At 41.3% G+C, this 20,267-nt stretch overlaps 2 long non-coding RNA genes across 2 annotated transcripts in view; one reads left to right on the top strand and one right to left on the bottom strand.

Annotated features, from left to right (window-relative positions):
* The first annotated feature begins 146 nt into the window (after window positions 1-146).
* LOC139076919 (uncharacterized) overlaps window positions 147-20,267 on the top strand; it is a 34,286-nt gene continuing 14,165 nt past the window's right edge. Inside the window, exon 1 of the long non-coding RNA XR_011528973.1 lies at window positions 147-868. This is a non-coding gene — a long non-coding RNA (uncharacterized lncRNA). The remainder of the gene's footprint in view (window positions 869-20,267) is intronic.
* Window positions 954-20,267, bottom strand: part of LOC139076920 (uncharacterized) — a 32,371-nt gene continuing 13,057 nt past the window's right edge. The window contains exons 2-3 of the long non-coding RNA XR_011528974.1: window positions 14,749-14,848; window positions 954-3,164 (exon numbers count right to left, since the gene is read on the bottom strand). This is a non-coding gene — a long non-coding RNA (uncharacterized lncRNA). The remainder of the gene's footprint in view (window positions 3,165-14,748; window positions 14,849-20,267) is intronic.

The raw sequence follows: 20,267 nt of genomic DNA, 5'->3' as shown, positions 1-20,267 counted from the left end.
AAGGAGCAAAATTCAAAAGTAGATTTTAGAAATGCTAATTTAGGAATTCACTGATGAGAAAGTGTCTGCCATTGGTCTGCATAGTAATTTGGAGGGAGGAAAGGAAAGAATGTGCAAAATAGAATTGCTTTAGAGGCGCTGGGCTGGGGAGTAGTCATCTGATGAACATCCAAGTGACTGTAAGGAGGCATCCAGAAAGGGGTGTGCTAGCTGACCAGACCCACACTCACCCAAGGCTTCAGCAACCTGGGACCAAGACTCAGGGAAATCTGCTGTCCCGGGCACTCTGGAGAAACCATAGTTTCTGTCACGTGTAGTTGGTTCCCTTGCACAGAGTCACACTCAGTGGATGTTACTGAACTGGATTCAAAACGTTCTATGGCCTGAGAAAATCATTTGCTCAAGAGGAAACCAGAAAAAAAGAAAAGGGGGGAAAACTACAAGCTCTTCGGTGTGGTCTTGGCGGGAAACCACCTCTCCTGCTCTGTCATGACCTGTTCCCCCAGCAGGAAAAATCGCAGAGCCATTTTCTCACACCTGTGTGGCAGAGACACAAACAATACTCACATTGAGGACACGGCTATGTGCTTTTCCTTTCCATTTTCAGACTCTAATCAACGTTCAGTCTTAAGCTATGTTTATATGTTCTTCAGTGTGAAAAAGAATTCTCCTCCTTCTCAGGATTCACAATGTAGGACAAACTAAAGACATAAACAGCAAGGTCAAGGGGAAAGCCCGCGATGGCTGTGAACTCAGCATGCTGCTGTAGCCCAGAGAGCCTCTGAGAAAGGGTAATCCCCCAAAAGAAACACTCTGAAATTGGCCCTGAAGTGTCAACAAGGTCACGTGTTTAACTGAAAATTGAAAGGTAAGTATACTTTAGAAAATAAATACATAAAAATAAAACTTACCTGATAGGATAGTGGCCAAAACTATTAAGAACAATTTCAATGTTCTTTTTAATTTATTTATTTTTAATTACATTAAAGTTTATTGGGGGGAATCTTCAAGGTACTTTTTTCCAGATGGAAAGTTGTTTAATTAAGAAAATGTCAAACTCCTAATTCCAGCAAATTGAAGGATCTTGCCTTAGCAGAGGTTAAGGAGATATGTGAATGACCTAATGGCTTATTTAAACTTTTTAACAAAGTTCATATCTTTATTGGTTGCTATTCTGTGAGAATTGTAAAACTTGTGGGCATATCAATTTGCTGCTTTTGGGAGTTAGTTCTAGGGTGGGAAGAGGGGAACAGTACTGGGTTCAAAGTCTTAGCCATTGGCAATTTAAGGCGTACAAAAGATGTATATCAATCAGATTTGCAGGGGAAAATCCTGCTGCTGCTGCTGCTCTCCGGGCCATTAGGTAAAGCCAAAAAGAGACTAATGATCCAATTCTTCTCCCTTCTTTCAGCTCATCTCTCAAATGTTCCCTGAAAGTGCAGACTTTGTACCAGGAATGATAGAGAACCAGGCAGTCTCTTCCCCTTAGAAGCTCACGGTCCATTGGAAAAGATAAACAAGCATCAGTCAGTTATACTCTCCACAGCACTGCTGCTGACTTTCTCTTCATGTAAAACTCCAGTGCTGATTTTGTAGCCAATTTGCACAGAGTCCATTTGCGTCGGAGACTCTCTCTTTGTTGGATCAGGCCCTCCCCAGAAAGAGGCTTCCCGTGGCAGCCACTGTGTGACACCTGGAAAATCTTGCTTGGTATGTTCTCTTGGCTCTAGAGTCCGCTAGAGTCTGCATGAGTCCAAGATCCTCTGTCTGGCAGGATGTGCTGGATTGCCTGGCTGTCCTTTCATCCTCATTTTCCCAGTCCCCATCTTGGCTCCATCTCCTGCACCTGCCCTGCTACGATTGCCCAGTCTTTCTCTTGTGGATTCTCTGTATAGACTCTTCACTCCCAGGTTTTGATGACATCACTCAGGATATCACCTTACATAAGGAGAGGTTAACCAACAGGATGGCAGTTCATTCATTCAAGAAATATTTCTTCACGGCCAGGCATTGTTCTAGTCACTGGGGGTATATCAGTGAGCACTCCCTTACCTGGCAGACCTTGAATTCCAGTGGTTGGAAATAGGCAATAAGAATATAGACCAATAAATATACCTGTACCTAGATATGTGCTTGGAAGAGATTTTTTAAAAGGGAAGGGAGTTAAAGGTGATGGACGAAAGGAGGCCATTTTAGATTTGGGTCAAGGATAAGGATCCTAAGTGAAGTGAGGGAAGAAAGTCACTCAATATTGGAGGAGAGGAAGAACATTCTAAGCAGAGGGAACAGCAAGTACGTAGGCATTGAAGCAGGAATTGTTTCACACGTGTCCCAGAAGAGCTGTGTTGACTGGTTTTAAGCAAGGATGCAGCGAGACCTGATACATGATTTAAGGGGATGGCTGTGGGTGCTACGTGGAGAGTAGAGTCTGGAGCAAGAATGGCAGCAGGGAGGTCACTTAGGGAGATCACGTGCTAGTGCAAGGGAAAGGCGCGTAGCTGGGATCAGGGTGCCAGGAGCAGTGTAGGTGCAGAGAAGCCATCCTCTTTGGTGTATATTTTGGATAGAGCTGATAGGAGTAGTTGTGGCAAGACAACCACGTGCTTTGTTTGAAGTTCCTTTAGACCCCCTGGTACAGAGGCTGAGCAGGCTGTTGGTACATGAGTCTGGACTTCAAGGAGGGCTGGGCCCGAAATTATAAATTTGGAAGGCTATCTAAAGCATGAGACTGGGAGAAATCACTTAAGGAGTGAGTATAGGTGAGATGAGTGGTGCTGGGCCCGGCGTACAATGTTTAGGAGATGACAAGAGTACAGGATAGGGCAGAGCAGCTGGTGCGCAGGACGAAGGCAGGAGCACATGGTGGTTTTCACTCGCCCACAGATTGAACCACCTGTTACCTCTGACCCTTTCTCTGCAGGTCCTCACTGCATGTGTCCACATTCAGCTCATTCTTCAACGTCTGCGCTCTGTCCTATTTCTTCCATAGAGTTTCCCCAGAAGCTTCAATGTGAACCGCTCTCCTCTTTCTGAGAGGTATTCTGTAAAGCATCTCTATTTTGATCCTTTTTTATTTCAAATATGGTTCTTGTTCTTCCAAGAAGATTTTTAAGCTTCTGAGAACATGGAGTAGTCTTACATTTATTTGGCATCCTTCTTAGCACCTGCATATAGTTAAAATACAAAAATTGTAAGTGCGTACCAAGCAAATACTGTTAAAAGGAGAGATGGCAAAACCCCAGAAGGTAACCTAACCATGACATCACTTTATTTATTTATTTTTTTATTAATGTTATGATAGATTACAAGCTTGTGAGATTTCAGTTGTACATTTTTGTTAGTCATGTTGTGGGTACACCACTTCCCCCTCCGTACCCTCCCCCCACCCCCCCCTTTTCCCTGGTAACCACCGATCAGATCTCCTTCTCAATATACTAATTTCCACCTATGAGTGGAGTCATATAGAGATCGTCTTTCTCTGACTGACTTATTTCGCTTAACATAATGCCCTCGAGGTCCATCCACGTTGTTGTGAATGGGCCAATTTCGTCTTTTTTTATGGCTGAGTAGTATTCCATTGTGTATATATACCACATCTTCTTTATCCAATCATCAGTTTGTGGGCATGTAGGCTGGTTCCATGTCTTGGCTATTGTAAATAATGCTGCAATGAACATAGGGGTGCAACGGACTCTTGAGATATCTGTTATCAGGTTCTTAGGATAGATACCCAGTAATGGGATGGCTGGGTCATAGGGTATTTCTATTTTTAACTTTTTGAGAAATCTCCATACTGTTTTCCATAGTGGCTGTACCAGTTTGCATTCCCACCAACAGTGTATGAGGGTTCCTCTTTCTCCACAACCTCTCCAACATTTGTCGTTCTTGGTTTTGGATGTTTTTGCCAATCTAACGGGGGTAAGGTGATATCTTAGTGTAGTTTTGATTTGCATTTCCCTGATGATTAGCGATGATGAACATCTTTTCATGTGTCTATTGGCCATATTCATATCTTCTTTTGAGAAATGTCTGTTCATGTCCTCTGCCCATTTTTTGATCGGGTTGTTTGTTTTTTTGTTGTTAAGCAGTGTGAGTTCTTTGTATATTATGGAGATTAACCCTTTGTCGGATAAGTGGCTTGTAAATATTTTTTCCCAATTAGTGAGCTGTTTTTTTGTTTCCATTCTGTTTTCCCTTGCCTTGAAGAAGCTCTTTAGTCTGATGAAGTCCCATTTGTTTATTCTTTCTATTGTTTCCCTCAACTGAGGAGTTACAGTGTCCAAAAAGATTCTTTTGAAACTGATGTCAAAGAGTGTACTGCCTATATTCTCTTCCAAAAGACTTATTGTCTCAGGCCTAATCTTTAGGTCTTTGATCCATTTTGAGTTTATTTTGGTGTGTGGTGAAAAAGAATGGTCAATTTTCAATCTTTTGCATGTGGCTGTCCAGTTTTCCCAGCACCATTTGTTGAAGAGACTTTCTTTTCTCCATTGTAGGCCCTCTGCTCCTTTGTCGAAGATTAGCTGTCCATAGATGTGTGGTTTTATCTCTGGGCTTTCAATTCTGTTCCATTGATCTGTGGACCTGTTTTTGTACCAGTACCATGCTGTTTTGATCACTGTGGCTTTGTAGTAAGTTTTGAAATCGGGGATTGTGATTCGGCCGGCTTTGTTTTTCTTGCTCAGGATTGCTTTAGCAATTCGCGGTCTTTTGTTGCCCCATATGAATTTTAGGATTGTTTGTTCAATTTCTGTGAAGAATGTTCTTGGGATTCTGATTGGGATAGCATTGAATCTGTATATTGCTTTAGGTAGTATGGACATTTTAACTATGTTTATTCTTCCAATCCATGTACAAGGAATGTTTTTCCATCTCTTTATGTCATCGCCTATTTCTTTCAAGAAAGTCTTGTAGTTTTCATTGTATAGATCCTTCACTTCCTTGGTTAAGTTTATCCCAAGGTATTTTATTCTTTTCGTTGCGATTGTGAATGGGATAGAGTTCTTGAGTTCTTTTTCTGTTAGTTTATTGTTAGTGTATAGAAATGCTACTGATTTATGCACGTTAATTTTATACCCTGCTACTTTGCTGTAGTTGTTGATTATTTCTAATAGTTTTTCTGTGGATTCTTTGGGGTTTTCTATGTATAAGATCATGTCGTCTGCAAACAACGAGAGTTTTACTTCTTCGTTACCTATTTGGATTCCTTTTATTTCTTTTTCCTGCCGAATTGCTCTGGCCAGCACCTCCAGTACTATGTTGAATAGGAGTGGTGAAAGTGGGCACCCTTGTCTTGTTCCTGTCCTCAGAGGGATGGCTTTCAGCTTTTGTCCATTGAGTATGATGTTGGCTGTGGGTCTATCATATATGGCCTTTATTATGTTGAGGTACTTTCCTTCTATACCCATTTTACTGAGGGTTTTTATCATAAATGGGTGTTGGATCTTGTCGAATGCTTTCTCTGCATCTATTGAGATGATCATGTGGTTTTTGTTTTTCATTTTGTTGATGTAGTGTATCACGTTGATTGACTTGCGGATGTTGAACCATCCCTGTGTCCCTGGTATAAATCCCACTTGATCATGGTGTATAATCTTTTTGATGTATTGCTGTAATCGGTTTGCCAAAATTTTGTTGAGGATTTTTGCATCTATGTTCATCAGTGATATCGGCCTGTAGTTCTCCTTCTTTGTGTTGTCCTTGTCAGGTTTGGGGATCAGAGTGATGTTGGCTTCATAGAATGTGTTAGGGAGTTCTCCATCTTTCTCAATTTTCTGGAACAGTTTGAGGAGAATAGGTATTAAGTCTTCTTTGAATGTTTGGTAGAATTCTCCAGAGAAGCCGTCTGGTCCTGGACTCTTGTTTTTGGGGAGGTTTTTGATTACCGTTTCTATTTCCTTACTTGTGATTGGTCTATTCAGATTCTCCATTTCTTCCTGATTCAGTTTGGGGAGATTGTAGGAGTCTAGGAATTTGTCCATTTCTTCCAGGTTGTTTAATTTGTTGGCATATAGTTTTTCATAGTATTCTCTTATGATCTCTTGTATTTCATTGGTATCTGTTGTGATTTCTCCTCTGTCATTCCTGATTTTATTAATTTGCGATTTCTCTCTTCTTTTCTTGGTGAGTCTGGCTAGGGGTTTGTCAATTTTGTTAATTCTTTCGAAGAACCAACTCTTTGTTTCATTGATCCTTTCTATTGTCTTTTTTGTTTCAATATCGTTTATTTCTGCTCTTATTTTTATTATTTCCCTCCTTCTACTGACTCTGGGCTTTGTTTGTTCTTCTTTTTCTAGTTCTGTTAGGTGTCGTTTGAGGTTGCTTACGTGAGCTTTTTCTTGTTTAGTGAGGTGAGCCTGTATTGCGATGAATTTCCCTCTTAGGACTGCTTTTGCTGCATCCCAAATGATTTGGTATGTCGTGTTCTCATTTTCATTTGTCTCCAGATAATATTTGGTTTCTTCTTTAATTTCTTCAATGATCCATTGTTTGTTGAGAAGCGTGTTGTTTAGTCTCCACATTTTTGCACCTTTCTCTGCTTTTTTCTTGTAGTTGATTTCTAGTTTAATAGCGTTATGATCAGAAAAGATGCTTGATATTATTTCAACTCTCTTGTATTTATTGATGTTTGCTTTGGTTCCCAAAATATGGTCAATCCTTGAGAATGTTCCATGTGCACTTGAGAAGAATGTGTAACCTGCTGTTTTTGGATGAAGTGTTCTATATATATCTATTAAGTCCATCTGGTCTAATTTTTCATTTAATTCTATTATTTCCTTGTTGATTTTCTGTCTGGATGTTCTGTCCATTGGTGTTAATGGTGTGTTGAGGTCCCCTACTATTATTGTATTGTTGTTGATGTCTTCTTGTAGTTCTATTAAGAGTTGCTTTACAAATTTTGGTGCTCCTGTGTTGGGTGCGTATATATTTATAAGTGTTATGTCTTCTTGGTGGAGAGTCCCTTTTATCATTATATACTGTCCCTCTTTGTCTTTCTTTATCTGTTTTGCTTTGAAATCTACCTTGTCTGATATTAGTATAGCGACACCTGCTTTCTTTTGTTCATTATTAGCTTGGAGTATTGTTCTCCATCCCTTCACTCTGAGTCTGTGTTTGTCTTTGGGGCTGAGGTGTGTTTCCTGGAGGCAGCATATTGTTGGAACTTGTTCTTTGATCCATCCTGCCACTCTGTGTCTTTTGATTGGGGAGTTCAATCCATTTACATTTAGAGTGATTATTGAGACGTGGGGGCCTACCACTACCATTTTGTGTCTTGTTTTCTGGTTTTGTTCAGTTTCCTTTGTTTCTCGTCCCATGGTTTAATCTGTTCTGATGTAGAGCTGCTACTCTCTGTTGTTGTCCTTCTACTTATCTCCTCTGCTCTTGGTTTTGTAGCCCCTTTCCTTTTTTGGATTTTTCAGGAATGAGAGTTTTCCTGAGGATTTCCTGAAGAGGAGGTTTTGTGGCAATGAACTCCCTTAATTTTTGTTTATCTGGGAAAGTTTTTATTTCTCCATCGTATTTGAAGGATATTTTCGCTGGGTAGAGAATTCTCGGCTGTAGATTTTTGTCCTTCAGATTTTTGAATATATCATTCCACTCTCTTCTAGCCTGTAAAGTTTCTGCTGAGAAATCTGCTGATAGCCTGATGGGGGTTCCTTTGTAGGTTAGTTTCTTTTGCCTGGCTGTCCTTAATATTTTCTCCTTGTCGTTGACTTTTGCTAGCTTCACTACTATATGCCGTGGAGTTGGTCTTCTTGCATTGATAAAGTTTGGAGATCTATTGGCTTCTGTCACCTGAAGATCCATCTCCCTCACCAGATTTGGGAAGTTCTCAGCCATTATTTCTTTGAATAGGTTTTCTGCCCCTTTCTCCTTCTCTTCTCCCTCTGGTATACCTATAATCCTTACGTTGCATCTCCTAATTGTGTCTGATAATTCTCGGAGAGTTTCTTCATTTATTTTAAGTCTTGCTTCTCTCTCCTCCTCTGCCTGCAACAATTCTATATTGCCATCTTCCAAATTGCTAATTCTTTCCTCCATATTATCGGCCCTACTGTTCAGAGCATCTAGATTTTTCTTAATCTCCTCTATTGTGTTCTTCATTTCCAATATTTCTGTTTGGTTCTTCTTTATCGTATCAAACTCTTTTGTGACATAGCTCCTGAACTCGTTGAGTTGTCGGTCAGAATTCTCTCTTAACTCATTGAGAATCTTAATGATGGCTGTTTTGAAGTCATCATCATTTAGGTTATATATCTCATTTTCTTTGGGATTGTTTTCTGTGTATTTGTTACTTTCTTTCTGTTCTGGAGATTTAATGTATTTTTTCATATTGCTTGATGTTGTTGATTTGTGCCTCCGCATGGAGATAGAGTTTAGTTGCTCCTTTCACTTGTTTCAGCTGCTGCGGTGGGGGGAGCAGCTGTTTATACTTCACCAACCAGGAACCCTGTCCGTAGTTGCTAACTGGGCCTGGGCCCCTCTTCGTAGCCACAGTGGCCCTTTGGATTCCCTCCTCTGCCGTGGGGGCCGTCACAGGGGGGCTTCAGGCTGCAGGTGCCTACTGTTGTTGACCACCTAGATGCGCTCTCTCCTTGGGGTCTGCAACGGTGTTATGGGCTTTTCCAGCGGCCAGGGGTGGGATCACTTATATTTGTCGCTCCGTTGCTGTCGGCACCCACCAAATCTCACTTGTCCTCTATGGGTCGCAGGAGAGCTATTGGCATCTTCTACAGTCTGTGGTTAGTACACCTAGCTATGCTGCTTTTGCCCTGGGGTCTTCCAGCCTTGTGGCTGGCGGCTGGGTGCCTTCTACTGGTGCTGTGCAGAGGCTTTCCCTAAGGCTGCTGTGAGCCTGTAGGGTTTCCCCCTAGGCTACTAAGCTGGGTCTCTGGAACTCTCTCCAGCCCCAGTCCTCTCCAAGATCTCCAGCAATCCCTAGCCTCACGGGGTGGGCAATGGCAGCTGGGGGTCGCCCCGCCCTCTGGGATTCTCTCCGGGCCTCTCCCGGAGCCGTGAATGCTCAGCGTGGCCCCTCTGCTAACGGCACACAGAGAGTTTTGTCTGCTGCCCGGGCGGAGCTCCGGCGCTTCCCCTCCGGGTCGCAGAACCGGCCTTTGAAAGTTCCCCCAGCCCCGGTCCTCTCCTCTCCGAGATCTCCGGCAATCCCTAGTCCCACGGGGCGGGCAACGGCAGCTGGGGGTCGCCCCGCCCTCTGGGCTTCTCTCCGGGCCTCTGCCGGGAGCCCTGAATGCTGGGCGTGGCCCCTCTGCTAATGGCAGACAGAGAGTTTTGTCTGCTGCCTGGCGGAGCTCCGGCGCTTCCCCTCCGGGTCGCAGAACCGGCCTTTGAAAGTTCCCCCCGCCCCGGTCCTCTCCGAGATCTCTGGCAATCCCTAGCCCCACGGGGCGGGCAACGGCAGCTGGGGGTCGCCCTGCCCTCTGGGGTTCTCTCCGGGCCTCTCCCGGAGCTGTGAATGCTCAGCGTGGCCCCTCTGCTAACGGCACACAGAGAGTTTTGTCTGCTGCCCGGGCGGAGCTCCGGCGCTTCCCCTCCGGGTCGCAGAACCGGCCTTTGAAAGTTCCCCCAGCCCCGGTCCTCTCCGAGATCTCCGGCAATCCCTAGTCCCACGGGGCGGGCAACGGCAGCTGGGGGTCGCCCCGCCCTCTGGGCTTCTCTCCGGGCCTCTGCCGGGAGCCCTGAATGCTGGGCGTGGCCCCTCTGCTAATGGCAGACAGAGAGTTTTGTCTGCTGCCTGGCGGAGCTCCGGCGCTTCCCCTCCGGGTCGCAGAACCGGCCTTTGAAAGTTCCCCCGCCCCAGTCCTCTCCGAGATCTCCGGCAATCCCTAGTCCCACGGGGCAGGCAACGGCAGCTGGGAGACATCCGTGCCCTCCGTGTCTCTCTCTGGGACCCTCCGGGCGCCCCGAGCACCAGGCTGGGTCTCCCCGCCAATGGCGGGGAGAGACTCTCCCCACGGGCTCAGGTGTGCAACTCCAAAGTTTCCCTCTGCGTTTAGGAGTAATTGCAGGGGTTCTAGGTAGGGTTCTGGTCACCTGTTTCCACCGTCGCTCCTCTGTTGTGTTCTCGCTCCTGCCCTAGATGTGTGTGGATCCTCTGGGGGCATCTGTTGGAAGAAAGCCGCTTGCGGGTACTAGGCTGCCCGTCGGGGTCGGAGAGTTTTCACCTATTTCCACATCCTCCCGGAGGAAAGTCCATCCGCCTTCCGATGTATAGTCACGTGGGTGTCTCAGACGTCCTGAGATGCTGTCTGGATATCCTTTGTCAAGCGATCAGTGTCCAAATAATTGTAGACTCGAAGGGCGAGAGACAAAGAGGACTACTCACGGCGCCATCTTGGCTCCATGTGCTCACCATGACATCACTTTAAAGGAAAGAACAGAAGGAAAAAATCTACACTCCTAATGAACCAGAAGGTCTCCTGATCTCTATTTATATAATAATAGAAGTAGAAACAGAAGATATAGCACTATAAATCATCAAATTAAATCTTATACTTGCATTGAATTATGGAATTGCGAACTTGAGGCAAAACATTTTACGTAAAGTGATATAAAGCTTCCTTTTATTCGAATGAATAAAAAGCTTCCTTTTAGTCATTCAAAAACTGTTTATGGAGCGCCTTTTATGTGTTGGACGCTATCTAGTTTTGGGAACACAGCAACAGACAAATGTCTCTGCTCTCATGGAACTTGTTATTCTCAGATGGTGAGAGGCAAGCACCCTAAAGAGAAACACTGCAGGGAGAGGTAACAGGGAATGAAGGAAGAAAAGTGCTATTTAAGATGGGGCGATCAGACATCGCCAAGTGCTACCCCTGTCAAGGTGTTATATGCTGCATGTACAGGAATCTCTGGCATGTTGTCCATCAACTTTGTGATTCTTCAACCTTTGAAGTTAGAGTCGAATTTTTGTCATAGTCTTAAGTCTTTAGGAGCCAAGTCTCTTGAATGAAGTAGATGATCAAATTGTATAATTCTGGTTGGGGTCAAAATAGTAGATGACTATAAAGTAATATTTCCTGCGTGGTTCATTAACTGGCTTTGGAGGAAATATAATAATGGATTTTCAAAAATTCTCTGAGTGTCTGGCATAGAATAAGTACGTGTTATGTGTTTCAATGAATGAGTAATTGAAACATCCCTATCTACACTTTCCCAAGATGTCTGCTCTGAAGTCAGTAATATTAATTTGAACTCTGCTGTTTTTTAATAAAACAGTCACATTTGTTTGTAACCACATCTCAGAAAGCTCTGTTTAAAAACTGTATTGTTAGAACTTAAATACTTTTAACCAAAGTCTGTTGCAAAAATTCCAGAATAAAGATCAAATACAATGTGGTCTCCAAAGTGAGTTAGAAAGTTCAAAGCAGAATTTGTCTGAATCTGTTAACAGGTGACATTCCAAAGTTGTAAATGTTATTTTTATTTAAAAGTTAAGTGTGGAAGATAAAGGCATGTGATCCCTTTATAAATAATTTGTGATGGTGGATTTTGGCAGGATCCTTGGCATTAACTATCAGGAAAATTCAGAGTCAGTACAAATAAATGTGAGTAAGTGACTGCATCAAAAACAAGGGAAACAACTTAGATTGAAAAAAGAAATTCTGGTTGGAGAACACTTCCCATATTTGGAGATTTTGTCCATTGGATAAGATTTGTTTTGCTTATGAGAAGGCAGCACAAAATTTCCACACAAACAAACCTTAGACTGGAATCCCAGGTTCACTGCTCACTAGTTGTGTAACAGGCAAATTTTCATCCTCCCTGAACTGAGTTTCTTCATCTATAAAAATGTGAATTTTTTTAATATCAATAACAGGGTTAATTTTTTTTCTAATGATGACTTTTATTAGAGTGTTTCATGGTTCAAATAGCAGAAAATCTACAGCTAATTGCTGTAAACAACAGGGAATTTGTCAGCTCACACAAATAAAATGTTCTGAAGTGGGGCAAGCTTCTGGGTTGGTTTGCGCCAGAAGTTCTCCCTCTTTTTTTTGTTTACTGTGGTAAAATATTCATAACATAACACTTACCACTTTAACGAATTTTAAGTATATAGTTCAGTGGCATTAAGTGCGTTCACATTGTTGTGAAACCACCACCAACCATCGCCAGAACTTTTTCATCATCCCAAATTGAAACTATGTACCCATCAAATAGTAACTCGTGTTCCCCTCTTTCCTCAGTGCCTGCTAACCACTCTTCTACTTTCTGTCTCTATGAGGGACTGTGAATGGTTATTTTTAATGTATGAGCGTGCCTATCGCAGTGCTAATATTCAGCCAGTAGTGGGGAAATGGTGCCTGTACAAGAGAAGAGCAATCATAAACTCAGACTTCCAGCTGAAGGCAAAAGGTTCATGAAACAACATAGGAGGGAGCTGAAGAGTCAGAGAGGTGCTAAGCCCCAAACACAAAGAGAAGTGATTAAACATTGGAAGGAGATTCACTTCTTAAGTATTTCGTGCCAATCTGGCATGAAATCAGAAGCCAAAGCAGTATTTACACTTCTCGTCTCATTTGGGCTTTTGCCTCTATGGCTTCGAAAGTCTTCCAGTTGTCTTCTCACCACCAAACTCATCCTCTCCAATCCACCCCCGAAATGGCCGTCACTATAATTTTCAGAAAACATCAATGCTTCATTTCTGCTGCTGCCAATTCCTCAACAGTGAGCAGAGAACTTCAGGGAGAAAACTCAAGGCTCCCCTGGCCTGGAAGTGAGCTGGGAAATAGACACTGATCCTGTCGGTAACCATGGAAACCTGATGATCGTGTAAGGTTGGATTAAGCTGAAAGGAGTAATGAGACTGTATGCCTGTAATATAATACCTGAGTGGAGCTTGGCACTCTGAGATTTCCTTCTGCAAAGCAGGTTTTGAACTCTAGCCAACAGATGAGTGTGATGTGGAGGATGCCCTGGAGGAGCCAGGGGGATGGATGGCCTCAGGGAGAAAACCCTCGATAGTGGGCGTGAGCTACACGAGATGCACCAGAGCTATGAAACACCCTCCACACATCTCACAGGTACATCAAACAGTAAACATCCCCACATATGAAGGGAAAGCAGAGCCCCACAACCTCTGCTTCCAGTTAAAGAGAAGCACAATTGCATGATTTGGAAACTGAGGAGCAATGAGTCAGTTAATTAAGGGTTTTAATGACTTTGTTGTAAAAAAGTTTCCCGAGTATAAACTTGGAATAAGATGGAAAGAATTTGTTTTTACCATGTCGGACCTAAATTAACCTGGCTATACTTAAAACTTAAAAAAAGAAAAAAAAGCAAGAAGAAGATTATAGTTTTAATTTTATTTTTAGAAATAAAGTAATTATTTTGAAAAGACTGTGCTTAATTTTATTTTTCATTTAATGTTGTCTCAAAATAGATGGATATTAAAACGTGACACATGAACACCCATTCATGGTGAGCTGGTGTGTCTAAATAATCACAATTTCTGTATGAGTGAGTAATTATAGATAGAAATATTGCATAAAACAATATTTCAAATCCAGAGGTTATTTTTAAGAGATTTTTGGAAAACAAATATTTTATGATGTCAAATGAATAATATCCACCCAGTTTACTGAAAGACACAAGTATTTAGAGAGAGATTTGAAACTATTTGTTCTATAAATATTCAGAGCGTGACAATCTGACTCAAGCTGAAAAGAACCAATTTCTTTCTTGTGTTTTCAACTGCAATAGAGCCAGTTAAAGGTTCACCCAACTATTCAAACTCAATTTACCTCAATGGAAAAAATAATCCAGTTGATTTTTTCCTCCCTTTTCTCCACAGTGTTTTTCCATCATCCTGACAGCTGTACTTTTGTATGCCCAAACATTAGATAACATTTCAGGTTACGATAAGGAAAATATTATAAATATCAGAGCTGTTCAAAGATGAAGCTGTTCAAACGGGTGCCTTGGAAGGCAGTAAGTTCCCTGTTGAAGAAGGTGTTAAAATGGGAGTTCCTTAGCAGAGAATTTAAACCTTAGGTGGCTAAGCCAGGTGAATGTTTAGACTTGAAGGTTCTGGGAGTCTACGGTTTCTATAATTTCTATGTATGAATTGATGCAATAATTGCCCTGGCTTCCTTTCAAGGAAAAAAAATTGCATGAAATACCTGTTATCGGAGTTGTCATCTAAAGGCACAAGGTAGAGAAGCAAGTGTCCTTGTAACGCAAAAATAATGGACCGTTTCCTTACAAAGTTAGTTCCTGAACATTGTTTTCCATGTAGCAACTTTGCCCATCAATTAGCACCTTCATCTGATAAGAAATGGTGAGGAACTGCTGAAATTACATGCAAAGATAGTGACAAATGGATCTGGCAGAAGAGAAAATCAACAAGAATGAAAAAATGCTTGGTTCTTCAAATGAAAATTATTTGGATATCAACAGATTAAAGTACTTCTTTTGGAAAATCAATTAAGCTATTGAAAAGACATTGAATAAGCTTGAAAATGTGATCCTCATTGGGACTGTGCTATAAGAATGTAACTGTGAGCGAAGGATACTAGGTCATGTTATGCAATTTTCTTAGGAAAATTTTACTTTCCCCCAAATCAACAGCTGAGTCTGTCTTTCATCATCCTAAGAATTTAGTGCACATTTGCAATTACAACTCAATTTGTTAAATCTAAAATAAAATAAACTTCATGTTTTTCTCTCAGATTTCAAGATAAGGTTGCAAACAAACTTTAAACTATTTGCTATGACATTTGGTACCTGTTGAGATGGATTGATTTTGGTGGCCTTCTCTCAAGATAAAATTTTTATTGAGTAACAAGGACCTCCTGTACTTCCAAAGGGAGCTCCTTAAAATAATCTGAAAACAAACACATAAAATGAGATGCATTGTATTAATAATTTTTAAGAAATTATTTAAACTTTCCCACCCTACACAAATCCACAGCAGAAATAGCAGATGTATGTCAACCTAAAAGAGAAAAGTCTAAGCCTCTTGTGTCCGAAGCTTCTTTAGAAATCTAAAATATTTCCATTAGTTAATTATACTGAGAACAGTTTATGCAAGGTGGGAAGCATCCCCTGGGATGTCACTCACTGAATGCAATTGTGGGTGACGATGAGTCTTATTTTTAAACGATGCAGGATACCTAGACTCAGGTATTTACTCCAGAACTAGGTCTGTCCCAGCTCTGCCTGTGACCTCTGCTCCATGAACCCTGCTATAGCCTCTTGACCCACCTCTAGTGTTTTGGGGTCCAGCACATCAGTCTGAATGCCTCTTGGAGTCCATTTCTACTCCCATAATCCTCACAGGAATCACCTAGGCTTCTTAAAGTAAATTGAACTCTACCCAAGGCTCCGCCTTCACAGTAAGTTACCAAGAAAGACTGCCCTGGACAGGCACAATGTCCAGTTTACTGGAAAACAATTTTGTCCTTCCCTAAATACAGAGTAATGCCCCAGAAGAGATCTGAGCGGTCAGGAAATCCTGGTACTGATGTGGAGGTTTAGGTGTTCTCGGAATTGAGCTAGGAACACTTTGAAGGCAGTTTCAGATAAAACAGAGCCACAACTGTAGACTAGAGCCCAAAGACCAGACCAAAAAACCTTTCAAGACCTTTCTGGCACCTCCCTCACCATTTGTAGAGCTTATAACCTCCCACCTTGGCCATAAACACACTGGCCTTTTGGCCAAGGCAGCAAGGTGTCGCTTTTGAAGAGCAGACCCTGAGGTAGCCTTCTCCTTTATGGGAGTTTTTCACTTACTCGCTCATCCTTGGGAGAAAGGGCTTAACCTCTGGCTGCCTCCCTTTATTACATAATCTGCTCCTCAGTGAGGGCCCAACCCTAGTTGCTGGTTGCTTATTTGGAGGAAGATAATTTTAAGTTCTAGACTTTGAATTCTGTAAAAGCTTATCTGATGGCTTAACGTCATTTTCCTCTATGTTGGCAAATTCATGCTAAATGTGTTTATTGAATGTGATACATTTTCCATGAAGTAATAGGACAAAGTCTTCAGCTGCCTATCTTGCTCCTACTTAATTAGTTCTCCTTGTCTTAGGAAGAGGAAGCCCAGTCCCAGGTTGGCCCCTGGCTCTAAACAAACCCAGCACAAGCCCCAGGAGCTCCTCCGAGGGACATACCAAGACAGTGTCTCACAGTCTCTGGAGTTCCTCGTGGAAATGTGACAGAGATCAGAAATATGTAGGCCTTTCTCTGTGCCTGTCTTCTAGACGCCCTGTGAGGGCTGGCAAAAAATGTTCTTATTCTCCAAATATTCACTGGCATGTATTTGTGTAGTAAAATTCTGTTTGGGGTTTGTAGTTGGTGTTTTTAAATGAACATCTGTTATTCTCTTTCAGTCTAGAGGTTCTGAACCCAGCTGGGTGGGGCAACTTGGCTTCCTCCAGCACCTCTGTTCAGTTGCAAATAGAGCCTGTCATCCATCAGCTGCCTGTTGATTGGCTGACCAGCTGCCACTCATCTCCCACAGCTGTTTTGGCTCTGAGAGGCTCGTGGGTGGGGAGGGAGAGATGGGGTCAGGGTCAGCTTGTTCTGTGCACACAGCCCATGGGAGTTCCAGAAGCAGGGATGTTTCATTAAACTGCTTTGATCAGCCATTGCTGAATTCTAAAGTCACAGACCTGAGTGAGTGTGAAGCAGGCAGAGGGTCTGGTGTGTACCTTTGAGAATGGTGAGTCAGAGCAGATTAGTTTTTAGAACAATTGTTTTTACTTCCTGGTGTCTCTCTTCCCTATTTCTATGATAGGGGATTTTAGATAATGTGGCCCGTGCTAAGGCAAATGAGAGATATGGTTACAAAGAGTGCTTTATTTTCACCAAAGAAATATGCTCTATGGACTTATATTATGAGTTCTATATTATTCAGAGGAGGAAGTTTATCTTCTACATGACTCAGTACCACCAAAAACAAAAATGCTTCAAGTTCCCTAGACGACTCCAACTCTAATGGCTTCAGGACCCTGGATTTCAAGAGAACAAAATGCAAGACTTGAAAAGCTCTATCTCCAAATCCTTCAGCAAAATTATATCAACAGTCATAGTGATCCGTCTGACACACTGTTGTAGGATGATTACTCTTCCTGACTCACAGCTCGTTGTGTTATTGTCTTGCTCAAATTCCTATAATAGCTTGCAGCTGTCAAAAATACAGATCACACTCTTTATCTTGGCGCTTAAAGTCCTTTATGATCTGACCTCAAACTACTTGTCCAAACTCCTATTGCCAACTGCTGCCATTAATGCCTCCTTCAGTCTAGCCAACGTGCACCACCTACTATTTCTTTGTTCTCCCTTCTTCTTCCACTTCTGTATTTTTGCTTATTCTGTTTCCTCATCTCCCCAAGTCCAGCTGCCCCCTAACTGTCCAGGCCAGTTCTAATGCATCTGCTCCATAAAGTCGTCCCTGAGCCCTCCCAACTGAGCCCATCTCTGCCTCCTCCAAATAGCCAATTACTTTCCCCCCTCTGTCTCAAAGCACTTTCTGCCTGCAGTTATACTTCACTGTGCCCAGTTGTCTGACCTTCTCTCAGAAGAGCAGACAGACCTGTGTCCAGTTAATCTTTATATTTTCCCTAGAGCCTGCGTCTTGCAATTAGCATGTGCTTGTTAAATTTTTGTTACAAATATAGCAATGGACATTTGTAGAGAACTTTGGAATTTCCAAAAGGGATTCACATTCATTAATTCATACAATTCTCACAAGTGAAAATAGAAAGAACAAATCTTCTCCTTATTACAAATGAAGAGAAGGGAAAGGGAACTAACTTTTAGTCGCAATTAACTTTTACTTATTTATCGAACTATTATTTGTGTCATTCTTTTTATTTATTTAGTTTATTGAGGTCATAACAGGTTATAATGTTGTGAAATTTCAGTTGTACAATATTATTTGTCAGTCACCAAATATATGTGCCCCTTTACCCCTTACACTCAACCCTCAACCCCCTTCCCCTCTGGTAACCACTAAGCTGTTCTCTTTGTCCATGTGTTTGTTTATCTTCACATATGAGTGAAATCATACATTGTTTGTCTTTCTCTATTTGGCTTATTTTGCTTAGCATAATACCCTCAAGTTCCATCCATGTTGTTGCAACTGAAGCGATTTTTGTCTTTTTTATGGGTGAATAGTATTCCATTTTGTGTATATACGTATATATATATATATATATATATATATATATATATATATATATACACCACACCCTTATCCAATCATTGTTTGTTGGGTACTTGGGTTGCTTCCACATCTTGGCTATTGAAAATAATGCTGCAATGAACATAAGGGTGCATAAGTCTTTTTGAATTGCTGACTTCAAGTTCTCTGGAAAAATACCGAGTAGTAGGATAGCTGGGTCTTGTGATATTTCTATTTTCAATCTTTTGAGAAATCTCCATACTGCTTTCCATAGAGACTGCACCAATTTGCATTCCCACCAGCAGTGTATGAGTGTTCCCTTTTCTCCACATCCTCTCCAACGTTTGTGTTTTTCTGTCTTGGCAATTCTAGCCATTCTGACTGGTGTAAGATGATATCTCATTGTAGTTTTAATTTGCATTTCCCTAATGATTAGTGATGTGGAACATCTTTTCATTTACCTGTTGGCCATCTATATATCTTCTTTTGAAAAATGTCTATTCATATCCTCTGCCCATTTTTGGATTGGGTTGTTTGTTCTTTTGTTGTCGAGATGTGTGAGTTCTTTATATATTTTGGAGATTACCACTTGTTGGATATATGATTTGCAAATATTTCCTCCCATTTGGTGGGTTGTCTTTTCATTTGTTCATGGTTTCCTTTGCCTTGTAGAAGTTCTTTTGTCTGATGCAGTTCCATTTTTTCATTTTTTCCTTTGTTTCCCTTGCCTGAGAAGACATGGTACTCAAAAAGATCCTTCTAAGACCAATGTCAAAGAATGTACTGCCTATATTTTCTTCTCAGAGTTTTATGGTTTCACATCTTCTCTTCAAGTCTTCCATCCATTTTGGGTTAATTTTTGTGTGTGGTGAAAGATAATGGTCTACTTTCAGTCTTTTGCATGTGGTTGACCAGTTTTCCCAACACTGTTTTTTGAAGAGAATTTCCTTTCTCCAATGCATGTTCTTAGCTCCTTTGTCAAAGATTAGCTGTCCGTAGATGTGTGGTTTTAATTCTGGGATTTCAGTTTTGTTCCATTGATCTGTGTGTCTGTTTTTGTACCATATAATGCTGTTTTGATTACTGTAGCTTTGTAGTATATTCTGAAGTCAGGGATTGTGATGCCTCCAGCTCTGTTCTTTGTTCTCAGGATTGCTTTAGCTATTTGGAGTCTTTTCTTGCCCCATGTGAATTTTAGGATTCTTTGTTCTATTTCTGTGAAGAATGTCATTGGGATTCTGATTGAGATTGCATTGAATCTGTAGATTGCTTTAGGTTACTACTTAAATACTGGACATTTTAACTATGTTTATTCTTCTAATCCATGTGCATGGAATATCTTTCCATTTCTTTATGTCATCTTTGATTTTTTTTTTTCAATAATATCTTATAGTTTTCATTGTATAGATCTTTCACCTCTTTGGTTAAATTTATTCCTAGATATTTTAATCCTCTTGTTGCAATTGTAAATAGGATTGTATTCTTGAGTTCTATTAGAGTATAGAAATGCAACTGATTTTTGTAAATTGACTTTGTACCCTGCAACTTTGTTGTAGTTGTTGATTATTTCTAATAGTTTTCTGATGGATTCTTTAGGGTTTTCTGTATATAAAATCATGTCATCTGCAAACCGTGAGAGTTTCACTTCTTTGTTTCCTCTTTGGATTCCTTTTATTTCTTTTTCTTACCTAATTTCTCTGGCCAAAATCTCCAGCACAATGTTGAATGAGAATGGTGAGAGTGGGCACCTTTGTCTTGTTCCTATTCTTAGAGGGATGGTTTTCAGCTTTTCCCCATTGAGTATGATGTTGGCTGTGGGTTTATGATATATGGCTTTTATTATGTTGGGGTACTTTCCTTCTATACCCATTTTATTGAGAGTTTTTATCATAAGTGGATGTTGGATTTTGTCAAATGCTTTCTCTGTGTCTATTGAGATGATCATGTGGTTTTTATTCCTCACTTTGTTAATGTGGTGTATCACTTTGATTGATTTGTGGATGTTGAACCATGCCTGCATCCCTGGTATAAATCCCACTTGATCATGGTGTATGACCCTTTTAATGTATTGCTGTATTCAGTTTGCCAATATTTTGTTGAGGATATTTGCATCTATGTT

Source organism: Equus przewalskii, chromosome 18 (genome assembly GCF_037783145.1).
Source record: "Equus przewalskii isolate Varuska chromosome 18, EquPr2, whole genome shotgun sequence".
In the NCBI taxonomy this organism is placed as follows: domain Eukaryota; kingdom Metazoa; phylum Chordata; class Mammalia; order Perissodactyla; family Equidae; genus Equus; species Equus przewalskii.
This window is presented reverse-complemented; position numbering and strand designations above follow the sequence as displayed.